Source organism: Pristiophorus japonicus, chromosome 11 (assembly GCF_044704955.1).
Source record: "Pristiophorus japonicus isolate sPriJap1 chromosome 11, sPriJap1.hap1, whole genome shotgun sequence".
Classification (NCBI taxonomy): Eukaryota; Metazoa; Chordata; class Chondrichthyes; family Pristiophoridae; genus Pristiophorus; species Pristiophorus japonicus.
The window spans coordinates 29,899,989-29,905,988 of record NC_091987.1 but is presented as its reverse complement, the minus strand read 5'-3'; positions in this window follow the sequence as shown (position 1 = coordinate 29,905,988).

Genomic DNA, 6,000 nt, shown 5'->3' with positions numbered 1-6,000 from the left:
CAATGAATTCCTCCGTTCACTGATGCAGCTATGAAACTGCATATGCAGGAAGTTTGTTAGTGAAGGAGGTCCTCCTCATGGGATAGTGGTGCAGACTGCATGGAAGAAAGTGGTAGAAAGGGTGAATGCTGTGTCCAACATCTGGAAGACATGGATGCAGATGACCAAGAAGCTTATTCGCATCAGAAAGGTAAGATAAACATTTCCCTATAAACAAGTAGGTGGGAAAGGTAAGGGTCTTCCCTTAGCGGTTGATAAGTCTTCTTTACCTGCCTCTATGGCTGGCAAGGTTACACAACATGCAGGAGATGACAATAATCTTGGAGATCATCTTGTATCTTAACTTAGCTGGTTGTTGTCGCTGCAGGGATAAAGTAGGTAGCTTTGTTCTGCTACAAGCCATCCTACCCTTTCAATCTGGTAAGCTATGAGCACAGCGCATTCCGTGTGATCAAATCGAGGAATCACACAATCACTCACTTCAATACATCCCTGTGGATATACATAATTAAAATTAAACTATTGCTCATCAAGTGCACAGTTTAGGCCAGAAGATTAAGTACTGCTAATTTTAATTGGAGATTCAATGCTATCAGTTTTTGCTTAATTTCCTGGTCCATTCTGTACTGGCAAAAACAAAATCCTACCAGCTGCAAATCTACCTTTACATAGCCCCAGTTTCTTTGCAAAACACTGCAGGACCTTAACCATATGAGGGAACTGTTTCTCATTTAATCACAGCTTATTTTAACATTCATATCAAGAATTCGGTGCCTGCCTTGATTGGGTTGCATAGAGGCAAGCAGTTTCTGCAGAAGTTTCACGCTGCGATTTGATGGGGTACGGTGTGTCCATGTTGTGGTTAACAAGATGGTGGCAACAGACTCGCATGCCATGGTGAGTTGTGGTGCTTACCATATAGTCTCATATTGCAAAGGAAATTTTGCTGACATTGTCGGTAAAATGACAGAGCGGGATTTCTGCCTGCTTCCATGATCCCACCAGTACCTCGGCCTTCACTTGTCTGTAGATCTGCTTTCTTCCTCTCGGGTTATGGTGTTGTTTCTAATTCAACAATGCCTTGCGTTTGCAGTTTATTAGCTCCTGGATCTCCTGGTCATTCTCATCGAACCAGTCTTGATGTTTTCTGGTAGAGTAATCAAGAGTCTCTTCGCAGGTGCTAATTATGATGGACTTGAGGGCAGACCAGGTACTGTGGACACTTTGTAGCTCCGGTTCATTGGAAGTCAACAGATTGACTGTGAGGCATTGGCTGAATAGGGCTTCCTTTGCAATGACTTTGAGTGCTTCAGCGTTGATTTTTCTGCAGCAGCATTTCTGTTGCTCCTGCCGTTTTGAGGCTATGTTGATGGAGATAACAGAGCAGATTAGGCGGTGGTCAGTCCAGCAGTCGTCAGCTCCTATCATGGCGCAAGTGATGCAGACGTGGCTGGTGGAAGGCTGCTGACCTTCAATTGTGGAGACTGCAAATAGCCTTGGAGGGCAACCTCAAGCAGCTCTGGGTCTAGAAGGCCTGGCTTCAGATTGCACCATTTCGGCATGGACTGCAGCAGTCTGGGCTGGCTGACTGACAGGCAACAGCAAGGGAACTGAGAGAGTGGCAGGGGTGGTAATACGAATACTGTCATCCTGAGAGAGGAAAGCACGTTCATGCTGCATGGAGCTATTGCCACTCTCCTGGGACAGAGCCTCAACCATTTTAGTAATCTGTTGGAGAACAGATTGCTGGATTGCTATGACACCTTGAAAGCCCCTTTGAACACTGAAATCTACAGCCATGATGGCAGCAGTCTGAGCTTCCACTGCAGCACTCAGAGTTTTGGTGGAAGCTGCTTGTGCTGCAATAGAAGCTGAGACATCGCCCATCAGACGCTGCACCATGGTTGATTCCGCAGGTGTGCTGATGGAGGTGACCACCTGTACCATTTCGGAAAGGGTGGGCTCCAAGCTCTGCACAAAGCCTTGCACTATGTGAATGCTGGACTCCTCCATGCTCCTTGACATTGAACTCCGGCTTTCCGACAGGGTTTCCAGTGCACCAAGTATTTGGTTATGTACTGCAAGGGGTGGTTTTCAGGGGGTCGACTTTCCCTTCTAACCTTATGTGAGCGGTTCCGAATCGCTCCCACACCCTTGGTTCTAGACACTGGAATTGTGAAGGGACTGTGACAGACTTGGACAGACAATCGGTTTCAAGGTAGGAAGCAGGAATGGCTTATTGTGTCTAAAAAGAAGTAAAAGGTACACCTTTAATAACACACACAGAATAGTAATACCAATACACACTGAGGGGTATTGAATAAAATGTCAAATTACAGTCTGTGGGGAAAAGAATACAGCTTAAATTCTAAATGGGGTAAAGAGGAGAATGCAGATACATTTACACAAGTTATCCCAGCCTCCCCCCTCCCAATTCCCCTAACTAACTAAGTTATAGCTCTGGGGGTTCAGGGGCTATGCTCACCAATTCCTTTTGACAGTTGCCGGTGAATCGCGGGTTCGAGGTTCGCTGCACTTGTCCTTCTAGGCGAGCCGTACCCTGGACGGAGGAGAGGACTTCGGACTGCGTAATCTTCAGTTGGGGTGCGTCCGTTGATGCGGTAAGTTGCGTTTTGGATGTATGGGGTAAGTACCCACTTTCTTTGGTTAGGAATAGTTTTAGTTAGTCCCTTTTGGTAATTTCTCACCCGTTGGTCGTTCAGAAGTAGATTGTAGAGTGGTTGTCAATTTGGTTGCTGACAACCTTCCGTTTAGTGGGCCTCGTGCTCGGTCAGTTCTTGATGAGTTCTAGTAGTTTCCTTCACTACTCCATTTCTTCACTCCCCAGCTCCGGCTGCTTGTGTTTGTCTGTGTTCAAGTCTGTGTCTTTTCCTGGTAAAACTGGGAATAGATATACCCCAAAAAGGCTTCCTTATCTCCCATCAAATCTGGCCCAGCTCTTTGTTTCAATTTTGCAGCCCAGCTAACTGAAACTTGATTAAGTGGTTTTAATCTGGCGTTAATAGGCTTTTCGAAGTTGATGAGCTCTCGTCCATTGTGCTAGTCTGGCCTGAGTCAGATATTTCTATGCCTGTTGAAAAGGTGTTGGAATATGTATGTGACATTTGGGTCCTCTGGGTGGGGTGATAATGTTTCTTCCATGGTCGATTGTTTCAATGCTAATGTTTTCTAGGGGCAAGTTTCGAGGGTAAACAGTTCCCAGACAATTTGATTAGCTCCAATGTCCAAACTGGCCCTTTAGAGATTGCCCCTACCCCTTTTTCTTGCAGACCCAACATTCATCTTTTAAAAATCCCAAATTCGATTAAAGTTTGTAGTTTCTTCCATGTGCACTTTAGGATTTCAAACTTTCTGGTAAATAGTTCCAAATTAAATGTCCTTTCCTGTGAGTCCAAACACTGGGGGGGGTCTCCATGAATGTATCCCCTTTTATCCCCTGCAGGCCTCGTCTCCCCCTTTAAAACTCATTTGTGTCCCGAAGTTTTTCCTTCCATTTTAAAAGTCCAGAAAGGGATTCTTCTCCTCTGCAGGGGAAAGGTACCAGGAATCTTTGTGAAATATTGGTAAATTCTACAGTACATCCATCAGCCTTCTTCTGTAGCCTAGCCCATTGAAGTGTGTGACCTTGGCCTCCAGCGAGCTGACACTTGTGCTATCCTTCCCCCCTCCCCCGCCCCCCCCCCCCCCCACCCCACCACCACTGTCCTGGCACCTGCACATTTGTGCTCAGTATCTCATCATGTGCATATCCCTACTCTAATCAACCTCTAAAATACATACAAGTGCCGGTATCTGGGCTGTGTCTGTGAAATCGAGTGATCATGTCTCTTCATCTTCACTTTCTTCTTTATCTTTCTCCACTGCCTGGGCAGGTTCTAGTTCTATAGTATCTGAAATGAAAAAAGGACAAGGGATGGGTTGTGGTGAGGGGCGAGCAGAAAGTAAGAAGTGTATGCTTACACCCTTGTTCCCTTTAAGCTGTGCGACCATGTGACCGCCATGGCGCTCTGCAGCTCCTGTGCAGCCAGCTCATCTGCTTTTAAATAGGAAAAACTGCACATGGATCCACAGCACAAGAATGCCTTGAATGGACTGTCTGGTTCAGAGTGATCACAGGTATGGTTGGGATGGGAAATAGAAAAGTCAGACGTGTGCATTGTTCAGTAGTGGTGATGTTCTGAGGATGTGGTTTAAGGAAGACACATTATTGGCAAAGTATAATGTCTACTCTGAAGCTACATATAGAAACATAGAAAATAGGTGCAGGAGTAGGCCATTCGGCCCTTCGAACCTGCACCGCCATTCAATGAGTTCATGGCTGAACATGCAACTTCAGTACCCCATTCCTGCTTTCTCGCCACACCCCTTGATCCCCCTAGTAGTAAGGACTACATCTAACTCCTTTTTGAATATATTTAGTGAATTGGCCTCAACAACTTCCTGTGGTAGAGAATTCCACAGGTTCACCACTCTCTGGGTGAAGAAGTTTCTCCTTATCTCGGTCCTAAATGGCTTACCCCTTATCCTTAGACTGTGACCCCTGGTTCTGGACTTCTCCAACATTGGGAACATTCTTCCTGCATCTAATCTGTCTAAACCCGTCAGAATTTTAAACGTTTCTATGAGATCCCCTCTCATTCTTCTGAACTCCAGTGAATACAAGCCCAGTTGATCCAGTCTTTCTTGATATGTCAGTCCCGCCATCCTGGGAATCAGTCTGGTGAACCTTCGCTGCACTCCCTCAATAGCAAGAATGTCCTTCCTCAAGTTAGGAGACCAAAACTGTGCACAATACTCCAGGTGTGGCCTCAACAAGGCCCTGTACAACTGTAGTAACACCTCCCTGCCCCTGTACTCAAATCCCCTCGCTATGAAGGCCAACATGCCATTTGCTTTCTTAACCGCCTGCTGTACCTGCATGCCAACCTTCAATGACTGATGTACCATGACACCCAGGTCTCGTTGCACCTTCCCTTTTCCTAATCCGTCACCATTCAGATAATAGTCTGTCTCTCTGTTTTTACCACCAAAGTGGATAACCTCACATTTATCCACATTATACTTCATCTGCCATGCATTTGCCCACTCACCTAACCTATCCAAGTCACTCTGCAGCCTCATAGCATCCTCCTCACAGCTCACACTGCCCCCAACTTAGTGCCATCCGCAACTTTGGAGATACTACATTTAATCCCCTCGTCTAAATCATTAATGTACAATGTAAACAGCTGGGGCCCCAGCACAGAACCTTGCGGTACCCCACTAGTCACTGCCTACCATTCTGAAAAGTACCCATTTACTCCTACTCTTTGCTTCCTGTCTGCCAACCAGTTCTCAATCCACATCAGCACACTACCCCCAATTCCATGTGCTTTAACTTTGCACATTAATCTCTTGTGTGGGACCTTGTCGAAGGCCTTCTGAAAGTCCAAATATACCACATCAACTGGTTCTCCCTTGTCCACTCTACTGGAAACATCCTCAAAAAATTCCAGCAGATGGAATACCTGACTTGAGGGCTGACTACAAAAACGACAACTTGTATTTATATACCGTTTTAACGTAGTAAAACGTCCCAAGGTGCTTCACAGGAATGTTATAAGACCAAAAAAATAATTTGACATCATCATTATAGGCACTCCCTCGAAATCGAGGAAGACTTGCTTCCACTCTAAAAGTGAGTTCCCAGGTGACTGAACAGTCTAATATGGGAATTACAGTCTCTGTCACAGGTGAGACAGACAGTCGTTGGAGGAAAAGATGGATGGGGAGTCTGGTTTGATGCACGGTCCTTCCGCTGCCTGCACTTGTTTTCTGCATGCTCTCGGCGACGAGACTTGAGGTGCTCAGCGCCCTCCCGGATGCTCTTCCTCCACTTAGGGCGGTCTTTGTCCAGGGCCTCCCAGGTGTCAGTGGGGATATTGCACTTTATCAAGTACTGCCCTTGAAAGTCCTTGAAACGTTTCCTCTGCCCACCTG